This window comes from Carcharodon carcharias, chromosome 5, assembly GCF_017639515.1.
Source record: "Carcharodon carcharias isolate sCarCar2 chromosome 5, sCarCar2.pri, whole genome shotgun sequence".
Classification (NCBI taxonomy): Eukaryota; Metazoa; Chordata; class Chondrichthyes; order Lamniformes; family Lamnidae; genus Carcharodon; species Carcharodon carcharias.
This window is the reverse complement of record NC_054471.1, coordinates 104,564,233-104,584,160: the sequence shown is the minus strand read 5'-3', so window position 1 is coordinate 104,584,160 and position 19,928 is coordinate 104,564,233. Positions and strand designations below refer to the sequence as shown.

Sequence of the window (19,928 nt, the reverse complement as noted above, 5' to 3'; positions counted from 1 at the left end):
AGAGACAATGGAGACTGATTACCAGATCTCAGCAGAAACCATCTCCTGTTGAGTTATATCTCAGAATGTGGAAATGGTCTGAGTTGAAAGAAAGCAGATTCTGGGCAAAAGACAAGCTTGCTATTTTCCCTTCCAGGAATACACAAGGAAAGGGGTTAAAAATCCAGCTGCAAATCTGGTCTGTGCACGCGAGTTCTGGTGTGCTCATGTGCTATGAAGATCACAGCTGAAGAACATCAACCAGGCATGCCTGCAGCTTGCAGGTAAGAAAAAAAAAAGTATTTCTCTGTTGCTGGAAGCAAGTCAGCAAAGCCACAATCAAAAAGGAAATAGAACAGCTCCTTCAGCTAACCCATAGAACCAAGTGTCTCCAAACTAACTGCTCAACTACCAAAGTCAGCTCTACCAGAATCACCCAAATTAATGGTCACAACTTTTCGCCATCTACTCCTTACGGACAAGTTAAAGACTGATTCGTATATCTTTTTTAACTTTGATTTTTGGTCTCAACTTCTCATTTCTGATCTGTGTGTATGTGTGTTGCATTTTTATTATTTTTTCTCAGGTTGTAATAACTATTAAACTTACTTTTTCTTTGACTCAAGAAATCCTGGTTAAATTGGCTCCTGCTAAAACATAAATGCATTTGCACTGGGAAAAGGTATCCAGGGGGGAAAGGGTCCTTTTTAAATTAACCTTGTTGCAACCAATCTAGGGGAGCCAGTTCATCCCTCCTCACCCAGGAACAAAACAATTTGGGTATCTCAGCCAAGATCATAACAAATTGGGAAAACCTCGCCCGGGGGCCGGTCATAACACTTTCTGGAGTTTAGAATGAGAGCTGATCCCATTGAGACATGCAAAGTTCTGAAGGGTCTTGACAGTGTGGTGTAGGAAGATGTGTATAGTTGGGATAAAGACTTGCAGGGAGATGTAGAGTAATGTTACTGACATAACTATTGTTATAACTATGATGCAATGCCACATGACTAAGAGGCTGAGATCTGGTGGGAAGCAGAAATACAACTTCATATAGACCTCGTGGCAGGCATTGAAGAGTAGTGCCCCTGGTTGCCAGAGCTCTCAGATGGCATTCCATTGGAGAGTGTTTCCCCGAAACCTTATTGCCTAATACATTAACAGTACTGGAATCTTCATCACCATTGTTCATGTAAATACCATCTGATTACCCAACTTAGGCCAGTCTTATACATCGTCTCTTTACTTCACTACGAACAAACAATAAAATCCAATCTATGTAAAAAAAAACAAATTCAAACAACTCAATTCAATCTCTATCCAACAGGTAACATGAATAATTATGAATCTAACAAAGTGCTTTTCCCACTGACTACTGTTTAGGAGCTGGAAGTTTGCTGAGTTTCCATTGAGGACACTTCAGATGGCTGTGATGGCTGACCTTGAACAGCCCTGGGTCAAAGGCTCAGCTGTAGACTGCAGCATCTCAGTGTGGGATGGGACAGTCTGCACTGACTGTCTGGTTAGCATTAACTACAGCACTGACATGGGGCATACTGGGGATGCAGGCATGCTGTCACCCATCAGAGGACAAGAGGTGTTTCTGCCATGCAGCCAAGGCAACTCTCTTAGAATGGGCATTAGCACTCCCATGACTGTGTGAGAATGCAGTGCTGGAGTGACATGACAGTCTGAGCGCTCCTGTTAACAGGGAGTCCAAAAGCAAGAATGGAAACTGTCTAAGCTCCATGGCAGTGGTCAGGTGAAGCTCCATGACAGTGGGCAGCTTTGTCATGTTTGTAGAGCTGATTACTTGTTCCATGTTGGACAAAAGTGCACCATTCCACATTCTGCACAAATCCTTGACACAGGTTAGAGCTGGATTCAAAGAACAAAGAACGAAGAAAAGTACAGCACAGGAACAGGCCCTTCGGCCCTCCAAGCCTGCGCCGATCATATTGCCTGTCAAACTAAAACTAGAGGTCTGTATCCCTCTAGTCCCATCCTATTCATGTATTTGTCAAGCTGCCACTTAAACATCACTATCGAACCTGCTTCCACTACCTCCTCTGGCAACAAATTCCAGACACTCACTACTCTGCATAAAAAACTTGCCCCGCACATCTCCTCTAAAGTTTTCTCCTCCCACCTTAAATCTATGTCCCCTAAAAACTGACTCTTCCACCCTGGGAAAAAACTTATTGTGCATGAGGCTGGAGGGGAGTAAGAGAGCAACACTGTTACCTTAACAAGTGCCATCACACTCCAGCCATGTCCTGGGAGCTAAGAGTCTGGCATTGGCCTTCTCTGTGACGCCTTCCCACTGAAAGCAGAGAGGTTGGCTGGAAGACTTTCTGTCCCCTGCGCACAAGGATCTCCTTCCACCTGTCCACTGCCTGCACCTGGGCCTCCAAGGCAGTAAATGAAAACTTTTGTATCTTCTCAGTACTTGTTGCTGCTATTTCTCTTTTCCCATGTCTTCCTGTTGTGGGAACTCAGAATACAGCTCTCCATTACGAGGTTTTGGCTGCCTTTGAAGTAGGCTCAGAGATTCCAGATTCCCAGTTCCCTCCAAACAGGCATGCAGCCAATGAATAAGGCAGGCAGTGCTGGCTGATATCTGAGCAAAAGGTACAAATATTATTTGCCACTTGCAACAACACTGGCAGGTGCATGGAGGATACACTCTTCCCTCTTTGTGCATTTCCCTCTGATTTCCCTTTGTTTCTGTGGAATATTCACAAGTGAGAACCCTAACTGTCAATGCTGGCAGTACAGAGTCTCAGAGCAGGAAATAGAACTCTAATTTCCAGGCACCAGCACCATAAACCTGACCTCACTGGGTCAGCACAACTCTAAGGTGGATGCTGATATATGGTTATTGAAGAAGTGAACTTGGCTGGACTTTCCCCTCATCGGGAGGTAATCCAAGCTAATGCCTCAAACAAAGCTTCTTAACTGCAATCACTTGCAATTACATAATGCCTCTAATTCATAGTTGGGTATCAGACCCACATAAAAGTAAGGTGGGTGGGTAAGTGGAGGAGGGTAGGAGAGGTGCCATACAGCACAATCCAAAAGGCAGGTTTTAGGGTAACATTGAAGTGGGGGGAGAGATGTATTAAGTCAAGCCACACTATAATGAGGGGCATGGTTGCCAAGTAATAGCACAAAACAATAAGGAGCATGGGAATATGAAATGATATAACCATAGTGAAAGAAAACAGTGTCACTGCTACATCAGAGCAACTGTTAGCTGAGAAGTGAAGAGTAGACAATCTTCCGCATCTTATTAGGCTTCACTGAAATGGAATAATATTGCAGTTATCATTGATAATGACTTCTGACTGACAAATGCTAAATGCCATTTAGATTGCAGTGAGCATGACTAACAGCAAAACCAGTCTCACACTTCATTATAATCTTCCAAGTTTCCAAGTATTAATTTATAGCCTTAAGTTATTTATTTACAATCAGGATTAATAGAACAACTTGCAGAAACATTATTAAACAAAAACACTGTACATAGTAAGACAGATGACAGAAAGCTTGGTCTAAGATGTCAGTAAGGTGTACCTTAAAGGAGCAAAGGGAATTCACGGGGGGAAAGGTTTAGGGAGGAGAATCCAAAACTTAGTGACTAGGCAGCTGAAGGCATGGACACCAAAAATGGAATCATTAAAATCAGGAATGTGCAAGAGATCAGAATTGGAGAAGCACAGCTATCTCAAAGGGTTGTATAGCTGGAGGTGGCTACTGAGAAGCCATGGAAGAATTTAAAAACAAAGATGATTAAAGTGGTAGTGCCTCTGCCCAAGGTCATTTGCTGTCCTGCAGTACATAACAGATCATATGAATGTCAAATCATCTAAGCACATGACCACATTTCATGACTTGTTACTTATTATATTTACCTTAAAAGTAACTTTGTATTCATCTCGACAGATTGTTTTCTGATGTTTCCATCAGGTATCAGTCCAAACAATTAGATGATTGGTTGCAGTCAGCATCGAATAGGGCTTAATATGGTCAACAAAAATCAGTTTATTGTGTTCTCTAGACTTTGATTCAATCGATCTGAATCAAGGTTGTAAAGGTGAAAAATAGAGTGAAGATGGTATCCTAGCTCAATTCATCATTCATCTCCCAATAAAAGTAAAGGTGCTTGGAGCAGGTTAATGCAGGCCAGCATGCTGATTTTCGACTACTAATGAAATAAAAGTGTAACCCCATTTTGTGTTGGATGCTGCAAAGGGATAATTTCCTCAGTGAAAGCTAAATCCTGGGTTAAGTTCTCAAGTTATTTACACCTTTGATCTCTAAGCCACACTAACATGAGTCTGGAAGATAGAGCACTATTACCTCTGGCATCCCCCAAAGCTCTATCCTTCGCCCCCTCCTACTTCTCATTTACATGCCGCCGCTAGGCGACATCACCAGAAAGTACAGCATTAGTTTTGACACGTATGCTGACAACACCCAGTTCTACCTCACCAACATCTCAACTGTTGCTAAGTTATTGGACTGCATATCAGGCATCCAGTATTGGATCAGCAGGAATTTCCTCCAATTAAATTTTGATATGACCAAAGCCATTGTTTTTCATCCCTCCCTCGCACTCCGAACTCTGTTCCTCAGCCATAACTCCATCACTCTCCCTGGCAACTGTTTTGAGACTAAACCAGGCTATTCACAACTTGGTATCATATTTGACCACAAGATGAGTTTCCAATCACATATTCGCACATCATGAAGACCACCGATTTCCATCTCCGTAACCTCACCTAACTTCACCCTTGTCTCAGTTCTTCTGCTGCTGAAATCCTCATTCATGCCTTTGCTCCCGCTAGACTTGACTATTCCAACACACTTCCAGCTGGCCTCCCACATTCTCCCCTCCATAAAGTTGAGGTGGTCCAAAACTCTGCTGCCTGTGCCCTAAGTTGCACCAAGTCCCTTTCACCCATCACCTATGTGTTCGCTGACCTGCATTGTCTTCCAATCAAGCAATGTCCTGATTTTAAAGTTTCCACCCATGTTTTTAAACCCCTCAATGGCCTTGCCCCTGCTTATTTCTGTAATCTCTTCTAGCCCCACAACCCTCCAAGATAGCTATGCTCATCTAATTTCAGCCTCTTGAGCATCCCCAATTTTGATTGCTCCAACATTGTTAGCCAGACCTATAATTGCCTAGGCCCCAGCTGTGTAATTCTCTCCCTACACCTTTCTACTGCTTTACCTCACTTCCCCCTTTAAGAAACTCCTTAAAACCTACCTCTTTGATCGAGCTTTCAGTCATGTGCCCTAATATCTCCAATTTGGACTAGTATCATAGTTTGCTTTACAGTGCTCCTGTGAAGTGCCTTGGGACATTTAGCTATATAAATATAATTTTCTGTTGCTTAAACTAGCAAAACTGGAGTCAATTTGATTCAGGGGGGAAGCTCTCCACTGGTTGGAGTCATACCAAGCACAAAGGAAGACAGTTGTGGTTGTCGGAGGTCAGTCATCTCAGCTCCAGGACATCACTGCAGGGTTTCCTCAGGGTAGTGTCCTCTGCCCAGCCATCTTCAGCTGCTTCATCAATGACCTTCCTTCCATCATAAGGTCAGAAGTTCGCTGATGATTGCACAATGTTCAGCACCATTCGCGACTCCTCAGATACTGAAGCATGTCCATGTCCAAATGCAGCAAGGCCTGGACAATATCCAGGCTTGGGTTGATAAGTGGCAAGTAACATTCGCACCACACAAGTGTCAGGCAATGACCATCTACAACAAAAGAGAATCCAACCATCGCCCCTTGATGTTCAATGGCATTACCATCACTGAATCCCCCACTAGCAACATCCTGGGGATTACCATTGACCAGAAACTGAACTGGACTAGCCATATAAATACTGTGGTTGCAAGAGCAGGTCAGAGGCTAGGAATTGTGCGACAAATAACTCACCTCCTGATTCCCCAAAGCCTGTCCACCATCTACAAAGCACAAGTCAGGAGTGTGATGGAATACTCCCCGCTTGCCTGGATAAGTGCAGCTCCTACAACACTGAAGAAACCGGACACCGTCCAGGACAAAGCAGTCTGCTTGATTGGCACCACATCCATAAACATTCACTCCCTCCACCACTGACTCACAGTAGCAGCAGTTTGTACCATCCACAAGATGCACTGCAGGAATTCACCGAGGCTCCTAAAACAGGACCTTCCAAACCCACGACCACTACCATCTAGAAGGATAAGGGCAACAGATAGATGGGAACATCACTACCTGGAAGTTCCCATCCAAGCCACTCACCACACTGACTTGGAAATATATTGACATTCCTTCACTGTCGCTGGGTCAAAATCCTGGAACTCCCTTCCGAATAGCACTGTGGGTGTACCTACACCACGTGGACTGCAGCGGTTCAAGAAGGCAGCTCACCACCACCTTCTCAAGGGTAACTAGGGATGGGCAATAAATGCTGGTCCAGCCAGCGAAGCCCACATCCCGTGAATGAATTTTTTAAAACTGCACCGTTCTACGATCATAAGACATGGGAGCAGAAATTAGGCCATTCGGCCCATCAAGTCTGCTCCACCATTCAATCATGGCTGATAAGTTTCTCAACCCCATCCTCCTGCCTTCTCCAATCAAGAACCTATCCATCTCGGTCTTAAATACACTCAATGACCTGGCCTCCACAGTCTTCTGGGGCAATGAATTCCATAGATTCACCACTCTCTGGCGAAAAAAGTTTCTCCTCATCTCTGTTCTTTACTCTGAGGCTGTGCCCATGAGTCCTAATCTCTCCTACTAATGGAAATATCGTCCCCACGTCCACTCTATCCAGGCCTTTCAGTAGTCTGTAAGTTTCAATCAGATCGCCCCTCATCCTTCTAAACTCCATCGAGTACAGATCCTGAGTCCTCAAAAGTTCCTCATACGTTAAGCCTTTCACTCTTGATACCATTCTCGTGAACCTCCTCTGGATCCTCTCCAGGGCCAGCTTATCCTTCCTGAGATACGGGGGCCCAAAATTGCTCACAATATTCTAAATGTGGTCTGACCAGAGCCTTATAAAGCCTCAGCAGCTGCTTTTATACTCTAGTCCTCTTGAAATAAATGCCAACATTGCATTTGCCTTCCTAACTACCAATTCAACCTGCAAGTTAACCTTAAGAGAATCCTGGACTAGGACTCCCAAGTCCCTTTGCACTCCAGATTTCTGAATTCTCTCCCCATTTAAAAAATAGTCTATGCCTCTATTTTTCCTACCAAAGTGCATGACCTCACACTTCCCCACATTGTATTCCATCTGCCACTTCTTTGCCCATTCTCCTAACCTGTCCAAATCCTTCTGCAGCCTCCCCGCCTCCTCAATACTACCTGTCCCTCCACCTATCTCTGTATCATCTGCAAACTTAGCCAGGATGCCCTCAGTTCCTTCATCTGGATCATTAACGTATAAAGTGAAAAGTTGTGGTCCCAACACTGACCCCTGTGGAACTCCACTAGTCACCGGGCGCCATCCTGAGAAGGACCCCCTTATCCCCACTCTCTGCCTCCTGCCAGACAGCCAATCTTCTATCCATGCTAGTATCTTGCCTCTAACACCATGGGCTCTTATCTTACTGAGCAGCCTCCTGTGCGGCACCTTGTCAAAGGTCTTCTGGAAGTCCAAATAGATAACATCCATTGGCTCTCCTTTGTCTAACCTACCTGTTACCTCCTCAAAGAATTCTAACAGATTTGTCAGGCATGATCTCCCATTGATGAAACCATGCCGACTTTGCCCAATTTTACCATGCACTTCCAAGTATTCTGAAATCTCATCCTTAATAATGGACTCTAAAATCTTACCAACGACTGAGATCAGGCTAATAGACCTGTAATTTCCCATCTTTTGCCTCACTCCTTTCTCAACTAGGGCAGTTACATTAGCGATTTTCCAGTCCTCTGGGACCCTCCCTGACTCCAGTGATTCCTGAAAGATCACCACTAACGCCTCCACTATCTCTTCAGCTATCTCCTTCAGAACTCTGGGGTGTAATCCATCTGGTCCAGGTGATTAATCAACCTTCAGACCTTTCAGTTTTCCTAGCACCTTCTCCTTGATAATGGCCACCATACTCACCTCTGCCCCACAACTCTCTTGAACTTTGGGGATGTCATTCAGGTCTTCCACTGTGAAGACTGGCGCAAAGTACCTATTCAGTTCCTCCATCATTTCTTCGTTCCCCACTACTACTTCTCCAGCATCATTTTCCAGCGACCCAATGTCCACTTTTGCCTCTCTCTTACCCTTTATATATCTAAAAAAACTCTTGCAATCTTCTTTTATATTACTGGCTAGTTTATCCTCATATTTAATCTTCTCCCTCCTTAGTTCTTTTTTAGTTGTCCTCTGTTGGTCTTTGTAGGCTTCCCAATCCCCTGGCTTCCCACTGCTCTTTGCCGCATTGTATGCTTTCTCTTTAGCTTTTATGCTGTCCCTGACTTCCCTTGTCAGCCATGGTTGCCTCGTCCTCCCTTTAGTATGCTTCTTCTTCCTAGGGATGAATCTTTGCTGTCTCTCCCAAATTCCTCCCAGAAACTCCTGCCATTGCTCTTCCACTGTCTTTCCTGCTAGGCTCATCTCCCAGTCAATTCTGGCCAGCTCCTCCTTCATGCCTCTGTAGTTGCCTTTATTCAACTGTAATACCATTACATCTAATTCCAGCTTTTTCCTCTCAAATTGCAGGGTAAATTCTATCATATTATGGTTTCTTCCTCCTAAGGGTTCCTTCACCTTAAGCTCCCTTATCAAATCTGCCTCATTACACATCACTAAATCTAGAATTGCCTGTTCCCTAGTGGGCTCCACCACAAGCTGCTCCACAAAGCCATCTCATAGACATTTCACAAATTACTTTTCTTGGGATCCACTACCAACCTGATTTTCCCAGTTTACCTGCATATTGAAATCACCCCTGACCACTGTAACCTTGCCTTTCTTACACACCTTTTCTATCTCCTGGTGTACCTTGTGCCCCACATCCTGACTATTGTTTGGAAGCCTGTACATAACTCCCATTATGGTTTTTTTTACCTTTGCGGTTCCTCAACTCTACCCACACAGATTCTACATCATCTGACCCTACATCATTTCTTGCTATCGATTTAATTTAATTTCTTACTAACAAAGCAACCCCACCCCCTCTGCCAACCTGCCTACCTTTTTGATGGAATGTATATCCTTGGATATTTAGCTCCCAGTCCTGATCCCTTTGCAGCCATGTCTCCGTGATGCCCACCACATCATACCTGCCAATTTCAATCTACGCCACAAGCTCATTTACCTTATTTCGTGTTCTGTGTGCGTTCAGATACAACACCTTCAGTCCTGTATTTCCCGACCCTTTCTCATTGTTGTCCCTTTATCCGATGTTAGAAGTTAGATTCCTGGCCCTTTCCAAACACTCTGTCCTATTTTGTGTTCTGGAGACTTTAATAGACTCTCCTGGGCTCTCTTTTCTTTTCAGTTTTTTCATAATTTTCCATGAAGTTGAATCCACCCCCCACTACCCCCCCTCTCCCCACCCACACGCTAACCTGCTGCTTTGTTTCCCATTAGTCATACTTCTTGGAGTTCTACCCTTTTCGCTAGAACATTGGTCCCAGATCGGTTCAGGTGGAGACCGTCCCAATGGTACAGACCCCTCCTGTTCCAATACTGATGCCAGTGCCCCACAAAATGGAACCCCTCTTTCCTGCACCACTCCTTTAGCCACGTGTTTACTTCCCTTGTTCTCGCGTCCCTATGCCAATTTGCACATGGCTCGGGTAGTAATCCGGAGACTATAACCCTTGAGGATCTGTTCTTTAATTTAGTTCCTAGTTCCTGATAATCCCCAAACAGGTCCTCTTTCCTAGTCTTACCTATGTTATTTGTCCCAACGTGGACCACAGCAACTGGATCCTCCCCCTCCCTCTCCAATATCCTTTCAAGCCGGTCACCCTGGCACCGGGCAGGCAAAATACCATGCGGGACTCTCGATCCTGCTTGCAAAGGAAGCTATCAATTTCCCCTAATTATAGAATCCCCTACAACTACCACTTGTCTTTTTGCTCCCCCCTCTTGAATGGCCTCCTGTGCCACGGTGCCGTGGTCAGCTGGCTCATCCTCCCTACTGCCATGTTCCTCATCTACACAGGGAGCAAGTACCTGTTGGACAAGGTCAAGAGCTGAGGCTCCTCTATTCCTGAACACAGGATCCCTCTACCTGCTTCACTTGCAGTCACACCCTGCTGACCCTGACCACTGACCGAATTTGAGGTATTTAATCTACCGGTACTTAATCTAAGGGGAATGACACCAGCTTCTGTAATATCTCCACCCAACTGAAGCCCCTCATCCTTGACATGATTTGAGTAAATCTCCTCCAAGGCCTTAACATACTTTGAAATATTTGATAAAACACTAATCAAGAACAGCCTGAAGAACCATCTAAGAACCAGTGATATTGCCAAAATGTCAAGTGTGCACACACAAATCTCGGGCTATTCAGGATTGGCAAGAAGTGCCAAAGGCTGTAAAAGCTTGGGATCCATTAAAAAATGGTAGCCACAGAGAGAGATGGTAAATAGGGCCAGGGCTAAGACTTTAAACCGGAAAGGCGGGAGGAGATATCTGGTGGATAACCATCCCGGCAATAGCAATCATAGCATATGGAAGTTTACCAGTAACGCTATGAAAGAAATAAGCTATGGATGACCAAAGGAATAGATTGCAAAAAAACTAATTTTCAGCGGATGAGAAGGAACTAGGAAACTAGATAAATTGAAATTTAGTCAAAGATAAGACAACAGGGGGAAATATTTATAAAGTTGATCAGGAGCGTTCAGGAGAAACTTATTCTGCTAAAACGTAAGAATAAACTAACCAATAATGAAACACTATAGATGAATAAAGAGATAAGCATTTACTTTAAACTAAAGAAAAGGGCATTCACGAATGCATGAATAATGAACTTAAATATTAAAAAAGGGAATATGAAGAGGTCACGAAATCAGTCAAAAACAATTAGGAAGAAAAAAGAAACCACAAAATTAAACTATCAAGTTTTAACTAAAGAAACCATATTCTGCAGGCACATAAATAACAAAAGGAAAGTTAGAATAGTGCTGCTAATGGATATACAGGGTAAACTCACAGGTAATGAGAGTGAAATGGCAGAAATATTTAATAGTTACTTTGCCTCAGCAGAATTGACATGACATTAGAAGAATTGACATGACATTAGAAGAATAAATCTTTAAAAAAACTTCAAAGATAGAAAATGGCTAGATCATTGATAAACTAGTCAAAATTAGAAAAGATAAAATCCCTGGTCTGGATAAATACATCCATGCATATGAAAAGAAGCAAGGGGAGAGATAGCAAAGCATTATTTACATAGGGTTAATGCTAAAAGCTCCTTAGACAAAGAAATAGTAAAATCCCCGGTCTGGATAAATACATCCATGCATATGAAAAGAAGCAAGGGGAGAGATACCAAAGCATTATTTATATAGGGAATAATGCTAAAAGCTCCTTAGACAAAGAAATAGTGCCAGAAGACTGGCAGACAGCTAATGTTTTTTTCTATATTTAAAAAGGGAAGTAGTACAAGTCCAAGGAGCCACAGGCCAGTTATGTAATGTTGGTGATAGGAAAAAAAAGGAATTTTCACTCAGAAATGGAATAGAAACCAAAAATATAATGTGCAGTCAGCACAGATTTTAGAAGAGAAGTTCAGGCTTGACCAACCTTCCTGAATTTTTTTGAAAAGGTAACAGAAAACAAAACAGGTAAGAAAAAAAGACTTACATTTATATAGCATTTTTCACAACCTCTATGTGCTGAAGCCCTTTACAACCAAAAATGTAATTTTGAAGTATGGTCACTGCTGTAATTCAGGAAACGCAGTAGCCATTTGTACACAGCAAGCTCCCACAAACAGCGACATGATAACCACCAAATAACTTTTTTTTTAAAGTGACATTGAATAGGGGAATACATATTGGCCAAGACACCAAGGATACCTTTCTGCTCTTTGAAATAGTGCCATGGGATCTTCTACTTCCACCTGAGACAACAGATGGGTCTGCGTTTAACATCTCATGGCACCTTCAACAGTGTAACATTCTCTCAATACCATACTGCAGTATCAGCCTTGATTGTTTGAAGAAGTCTCTGAAGTGAACTCTGGTTCAGAAACAAAAGAGCTACCAGCTGAATCACAGTTGACACAGTCATATTTGGGTTTTCAAAAGGCCTTCAGAAAGGTACTACATAATAACTAATGACTACAGTCAGAGCATGGGGAACCGAGGGATAAGGAGCAGAATGGATAATAAGGCGGCTACAAAACAGAAAGAAAGGCCTTAAGAAATAAAAAAAACAAAGGGCTGAAGCAGAGAACTAAAGGAGAAATTTCAATAGGAAGGGCTCTGCTGGGACAGCTCCACTGGGAGAGCTGTACGGGAAGATCTCTGCAGAAACAGACTTGGATACTGAAGTGGAAAAACTGCAGAAGTGCTTTGAATAAAAGGAAAATCTAAATATTTACAAATGGCACATCTGTTTAAATAAAGAAAAAAATCTGATCAATGAGCTGGGAAATGATAAGGAAACGAAGGGTGAAAATAACTTGTATTTAATATTGTGCTGTTCATGACCTCAGGGTATCCCAAAGTACTTCATATACAATTAAACACTTTGAAGTATAGACACTGTCGGAATGTAGGCAAAACCCAAGTGAAAGAATCAGAAGTATCTAAAGATCGATGAGGAAACAGTGAATTAAAATTTTAAAATGACTTAATGTAGTTGTTTCCAGTTATACTGGTAAACAATGGGGGTATGGCAAAGAAGGGTTAAGTTAGGAAGAATAAAAACTTAATGCTACTAGTTGCTGATAGAAGAAAGCAAAATACCAGAGTAATAAAGAAACAGAGATGAAAGCTAGAAACTTTTCAACTTGAGGTTGGAGATGGGAAAAGTACCAACCTATCTCAGGGAAAGGGATAAATCAAAGAAGGAGAATTGTAATCACATCCTACTCCACAGGATTTAAGACCCAGATACCTCCTGCACAGACACTATGAACTCTACATATGCATTGTTCTCACACAAAAAAATTCTGGGCCATTCTGGAGCAACAGTGCATATTTGTTGACAAATTAAGAACACGTGTTTATTAGTAAATGACATTGCATCGGCAGTACTTAAAAAACATTGGCAATCCACGCAAAAAGGCAGTTTACAACAATGCAGTTTCTATACAGCACTAGGAACTGACCTCAACTAAACCATCATACTGACTGAACCAACATGCACATGCATATAATTCTTCTGTGACTCAAATTTAGATTGGTTCTTTAGCATTAATTCATTTCATGAATCACAGCACTTTTTGTAATGTTCACACTCCATATTATTTAGCCATTGGACTAATTGATGACTGCAAACATTCTATTGTGACATACCTCGAGTACATATCCACAAATCGTTGAAGATAGCAGGACAGATTGAGAAAGTGGTTAAGAACGCATACGGAATCCTGAGCTTTATAGAGACATAGAGCGGAATCGACTGCTCCCATTGGCGGAGGGCGTCATGGCGGGCATGAGCGGGCAATATGGCGAGAAGGCCAAAAGTCACCTTTATGCTATCGTGAAACCAGTTTGCGATCAGCTGCTCCACCAATCAACGGTAGGCCACGTTTCCTGCTGTCGCATGTCAGGAACCTAATTTCAATACATTAGCATCTCATTATAAGCCCTGCTCACCGGAATCATCCCCCTGTGCTGGATCATCCGAGCACGGCAGCGTGTTTCACAACTGTACATAAGTGATGTGCACCTGGCAAGTGCAAGTGGCCTCAAAATGGTGATGCCTGAGGAGGCAGTCTCCAGAGGAGATGGGACCAGATGGAGATGTGAGTATGTGTGTGAGAGAGTGAGTGGTGATGTCCCTTGAGCTGGCAGTGAGCAGCATTGGCACTGACCACCAACGCCACCACCTTCCAAGCCAGAGTGGGGGTGGAGGGCACGGTGGGCCTCAAAAAGGCATTCCAGTGACAAGTCTCTGAGCTCTTCTTGGCTTTCAGGGCCATGTCTTCACTGCAGCAGTCCTGGGCCAGCTGCAGTTTAGATAATGGACCCGGAGTGAGGAAATGGTGAGGTAACAGCGTGGTGGGTGATCCAGAGGCCACCTATCAGCAGACAGCGTGTTTCCTGTGGCTGCATAATTAATGAGGCAAGAAGAGGACGATACAGTGTGAAAATCCACCATTGTAGCCGGCAGGTAAAATGTCTTTTTTCACGCCCGCTAAAATACACATTGTGTGAATCTGGGACAATTTCACCCATAGAGTACAAAAGCAAGGAAGTTATGATGAGCCTTTATAAAACACTGGTTTGTCCAATTCTGAGTATCACACCTTTGGAAGGATGTGGTGGCTTTAAAGAGGGCTCAGAAAAGATTTATAAGAACGATTCCAAAATTGAGGGACATCAGCTATATGGATATGTTGGAGAAGTTGGGACTGTTCACCTGAGAGCACAGTAGGTTGAGAAGAGATTTGATAGAGATCTTCAAAATCATGAGGAGTCTGAACAGAACAGGTGGGAGAATCTGTGCCCATTAACAGAAGAATCAAGAACCAGAAGGCACTGATTTAAGGTGATTGGCAAAAAAACCAAAGGTGACATGAGGAAAATCTTATTTTTGCAGTGAGTAGCTAGGATCCAGAATGCATTGCCTGAAAGGGTGGTGGGGGTAGATTCAATCGAAGTTTTCAAAAGCCAATTTGGTAAGAACCTGAAGGGAGATAATTTTCAGGAATAGAGGTAAAGGGCCAAACAATGGGATTAGCTGAGAGCTAGCAAGGGCTCTACAGGCTGATTGGCTTCCTTCTATGCAGTAATGATACTATGATTCTATCTCCCCTCATCACTACCTTTCATATTTTCTCAATTTTATCAATAATGCAATGATCAGTGTTCCTCTGAACTTCCATCTCTTCTTCTCCAAAGCTGCAAAACACCACCTCACACACTTTTCCATTCGCCCGAACCTTCCCTACACTGATGTCAAGTCATTGCACGTACTTTGACTTGCTCTTTCCCAGGGTGTTAAAAGTTGTCACATTCTTTCCCTTTTTAAATCTTTCTTCTCACTTAAAATCTAAAGATTTTTGAAACAAATGCTTGACATCACCAAACTATAGCTCTTCGAATTATCTTACATTTTTCCTTAACCAAAAGTGGCACAGTATTCTAGCTGGGATCGAAGCAATGTTGAAACAAGGTAGGAATCCTGCTTCCAGATTTCTATTTAATTGTCCTAGCTATACAGTCCAACACTCTGGCTATGACTGGGTAGATGATGATGGAACCAAGCAACTAGCTGAAGAGCACAAATGAAGCATTGGAGGAGAAATGGTGTAGTTAACTATGCCAAAAAAAAAGTCTTTCATTTATATAGCACCTTTCACAACCACAGGACTTTCCAAGCTGCTTTACAGCCAATTAAATGTTGGAAGATAACAAAAACACAAAATGCTGGAAAAACTCAGCAGGTCTGACAGCATCTGTGGAGAGAAAGACAACATTAACATTTCGAGTCCTTATGACTCTTCTTCAGCATCCACAGTATTTTGCTTTTATCTAAATATTGGAAGATGTTAGGAAGGCTGCAGACAGGTCAGGAAGGATGAGGATGGACTGTTTAGCAGTGTCATAGTCACATAGGATATAATTTCTGACTTCGGTAAGACCCGTTTCAGTACTATGGTTGGGCAGAAACCAGTTCAAAGGGATCCAAATATTGAGTTCTGAGAAAGGTAAACACAAATTGGGAGGTGACAGCTCATTCAAGGACTTTGAAGAAGGAAGGGAGATTGGAGATGCAAAGACAGAGGGTGTCAAGGGCTGGTTTTTGGAAGAGATAGGTGATGACAGCAGATTTGAATGGGATGGAGACAGTACCTGTGGAGAGAAATCCAACAATAATATCAGCTACATGGCAGCCAGGAAGGGACATTGGGTGGTCAGTAGTTTAGTCAGAGTAAAATTGAGGGAAGAGGAGTTTGGTCTAATGGTTAAATAATCTCAGAGAAGGCCTGAGGATAAACAGAAGAGAAAAATGTGAGCGTTCAGGGCTAGGGCATTGTGCTCTCCTTCTCCATCCTGATACCTCCATTAGGTTCTCTCCTTCCACCCCACCAACTCTTCCCTCCACCCCGACTATCAATGATTGCAAATATGCATGTTGGACCAAGCTTTGGAAAAACAGCAAGGTTGTTAATTTCAGCAAATCAGGGCTAGGGAGATGTGCATTATCAGAGAAGAGCCCAAAACAAAAGTCATGATCCAATGTCAATGTTCGGACCCTTTAAATATCAGCATCACATGGACCTCTTTCTAGTCAATGGAAATAATCCCAGCCCTTAAAATGTATGCGTTACTGACCTGCATAACACATCTTCCATGTGGTTTAGCAACCTAAGGTGTGTATCATCAGGGCCTGCAGCCCCTTGCTTATATATTCAGCTTTAAAATCATCTCTATGTAACAACACATCATGAAGTATGATATAAAATGACCAGTCAAATTTCAGACATATCTGCCCTGCAGAATACCTCAAAGGTCCTATTAAATATTAATGGTCCTATACAATATTAATGTTATATTAACAACTATTCTTAAAATGTTGCAGATGGCAAAGATTCAGGGAGTATAAGTATTTTGTTTAGCTATCTCACTCTAAATGTGGCATTGAGAAACTATTCTCAAATGATTCCAGAGAATTCAATACAACTCAATGCAGGAACAGGACCAAGGGGACAGAAAGGAAACCATATGGGGGGTGGGGTGGGGAGAGCATACTATGGAGCTTTACAACACTTCTAAAAATAAAGCTGAACTCATTATAAATAAAGTAGCTAGATGGAACATATTAGCCCACATCATAGCTGCAGTGCAACCCATTAAGAGTTTTTTTTTGTTACACTATATCAGGAATCAACTCGTAACATTTACCATTGGTCACCAAATAAAGGTGAAAATTCATGTGCATGTGTCAAAATTTAATATATGTTTGAATAGCCCATAGTTGGCCAAGGTTCTAGAAATGGACCACCAGAGATTTAATAACTCAACCTCACAATTACACAAAGAATGGAGTATCTAAATCAATTCTAATTTTACATCCACTCATCAAGCCATGGTTTTGCATAAGCTCAGTGGATGCAAGAACATGCTTCAAAAACATGCAAACAATTCCTCAAATATGATAACAAAAAGGTTACAAACAGACTGACTGTATATAACAGCAAATACGGCACGACACATCAAACTTAAGTTTTTAAATATAAATCTTAGCTATTTCTCCACTTTTATTGCTAGGGTTCTCAAATTCTGCTGCTTCACCTTTCATTTTGGAGCCATGTCTGACTCATCCTTTCTCTTTGCTTTAGGAAGCTAAGGTTATTTTGATATAGCATTCAAGGTTTTGCACCTCTTCAGCATTTACAAGCTATTTTTAACCCATTAGCTGCTTTTTGATGAAAGTACTCTAGAAATGTGAACTTTTGACTGTTCCCCTTCCCCTTTGTTTTGCTAGATCCTGGGAAGTAACTCCTCCAACTTGGATATAGATTCTGACAAAAGATTTCACCAAAAACCTTTCACTTTGAGACGTTGACTTACCCATGTAGTTTCCCTGAATTTTCCTTTTTGCCTAACAGGATAAATCCATCATTCATGAAGCAGTAAGAGCCTCCTCAGCTTTGTTTGAAATGTTAGAGGAAAAATTCAACAAGTTGCTTCATTATCAATGTGTTTCCATTTAACAAAGAAACTTAGAAAGTATTAGTCATGTTCTGCAACATATTAAAGGATCTCCCATCTTCCATATCATCTCCACCATGGCTCATCCTAAACCTAAGCACTCAGGTTATTCATATATTAAGGGTGGGCACTCAAATCAGTGCCACTGCTATAGAGGAATGGACATATTTGGAGACTATGGGAGCAGGCACAGGTTAGGTTGGCCAATGGTGATATGGATTCCCCAACCAAGAAAATGCTACTCCCTTAACGGGAAGCCCACACAATGATGTCAGTCAATTCCTCCAGGGTCAGTTGCCATTTGCTTACTTCTCTATATGACCGCCATGCAACCTTTACATTACATCTGTTTACCTCCTGCACTGAGGTACATATCCAAGTTTTTCACGGAAGGACCCCAAATAAATTGCCCTCCCCTGATGCAAACCCCAAAATTGACTTCAGGATGGGGATGGCAAGCTGAAAAGCATCCACCATTGTGATTTGAGGTGCTATCAAAAGGGGGAAACGCACAGGAACAAACCCCAACGCAATTTACAACCCCTCCAATGCTACAATTCCCCAATTCTTTCCTACGTAAAGGTGAAGTTTCTCGGCTTAATCCATTAACAGCTTTCAAGAAACTTACTTTCAAAGGAAATACAAAACATTCCAGAGGTTTACCTGATTGTTGGCCACTATGGCAAGCTGCTTCAGAGAAATAAACAAACAGAATTCTGCAACACTTCATGATTACTGGTTCTGCTTAAATATCGCAACTGTTTTAGTGTTTTAAGTGTTGCGCCATAGGTGCCAAGCTGCTAACACATCAAATTCAGGGACATTGCATAGGTCACCTGTCCCAGGTGGCAATTACAATCCATGTAAATGTAGTTTTGTGTACAAAGCAATGAGAACCGTCTCCATTAAACAGCCAATGTTGGAAAGGAAACAGTTGAGCTGTGAAGTTGTTGAAATTGTTTTCCAAACATGAATTAATTCTATTAAAAACATCTAGTAGCTTTCAATAATGCAGACTTACCTTTTTAAGATGACAAAAATCTAAACAGCCCAAACAGAAAAAGCCGGGAATCTTCAAGGGCACAGGCTAAAGATGAATGATACCCATAAGGGCACAGCTTTGTTACTCAAAGCCAGATTTTTTTTTTTACTTAACAACAGCTGCGCTTCCACCCAACCCTACTTACAAATAGAACATGACTAATTTTTATTTTCTTACCGTCAGTGTTTCAGAAATGTCTTACTAATTGAAGTTTCTGCCTCCTGGCTGTTTTTCCCTCTGTGCTTTTCCAAGACATTTACTGTTCAGCTGCATCAGTGTGTTATCTTTAAAAAGTCATCTACATGTTGGAATTTGCAACACTGAAAGTTCTTCAGCAGAACTTTCAGGCAGCTGAACTGATAACGGCCGTGTAGACTGACTTTCTATTTATATAGTTACCAAAGCTACAAATAGATGGAGGCACTAAGCCACTGATTATAATGGCCATTGTTTTGATTTTAACTTTCCAGGTCTGCAGTAGAGATAGGTCAGTCTTTCATTCTATTTACATTTTTCCTCCCTCCTCTGCTGAGGACAATGATTCACACAAGGATATGGATCCACACTTGGGTAATTGTCCAGTGCATCATCATCGTGACTGGTATCCTTAATTCACAGCTAGTCCTTTTCATATATCTCTATTGTGCTTGGTGACCTTGGCAAAGCAACACCTTAATATTAAAATTCTCATCCTTGTTTTCAAATTCCTCCACGGCCTCACACCTCTCTCTTTCTGGAAGCTCTTCCATCCCTTTGTGCCTTTCTACTTCCAACCTCTTGCACATCCCCGATTTTAATCACTCCACCAATGGCAGCCATGACTTCAACTGTGTGGTGCCTAAACTCTGGAATTATTTCTTTAAACTGTTCTACCTCTCTACTCTGATTTTGTCCTTTAAGATGCTCTTTAAAACCAGCTCTTTCCCAAACTTTAATCACCTGTCCTAAAACATTATGTGACACCGTGTCAATTGTGTTTGATGATCACTGTGGGGCATCTAGGGAATTTTTACTTGCATTAAAGGTGCTATATAAATGCAAG

The 19,928-nt window shown here is 42.2% G+C and overlaps 1 protein-coding gene across 4 annotated transcripts in view; it reads right to left on the bottom strand.

Annotated features, from left to right (window-relative positions):
* Positions 1–19,247, bottom strand: part of LOC121277627 (muscular LMNA-interacting protein) — a 192,028-nt gene extending 172,781 nt beyond the window's left edge. For 3 of the 4 annotated variants that reach the window (XM_041187190.1, XM_041187191.1, XM_041187193.1), the window contains exon 1: positions 19,064–19,247. The gene's annotated coding sequence lies outside the window, so the exon portion shown is untranslated. The remainder of the gene's footprint in view (positions 1–19,063) is intronic. The other variant, XM_041187192.1, reaches the window with a different exon arrangement.
* Positions 19,248–19,928: the final 681 nt, after the last annotated feature.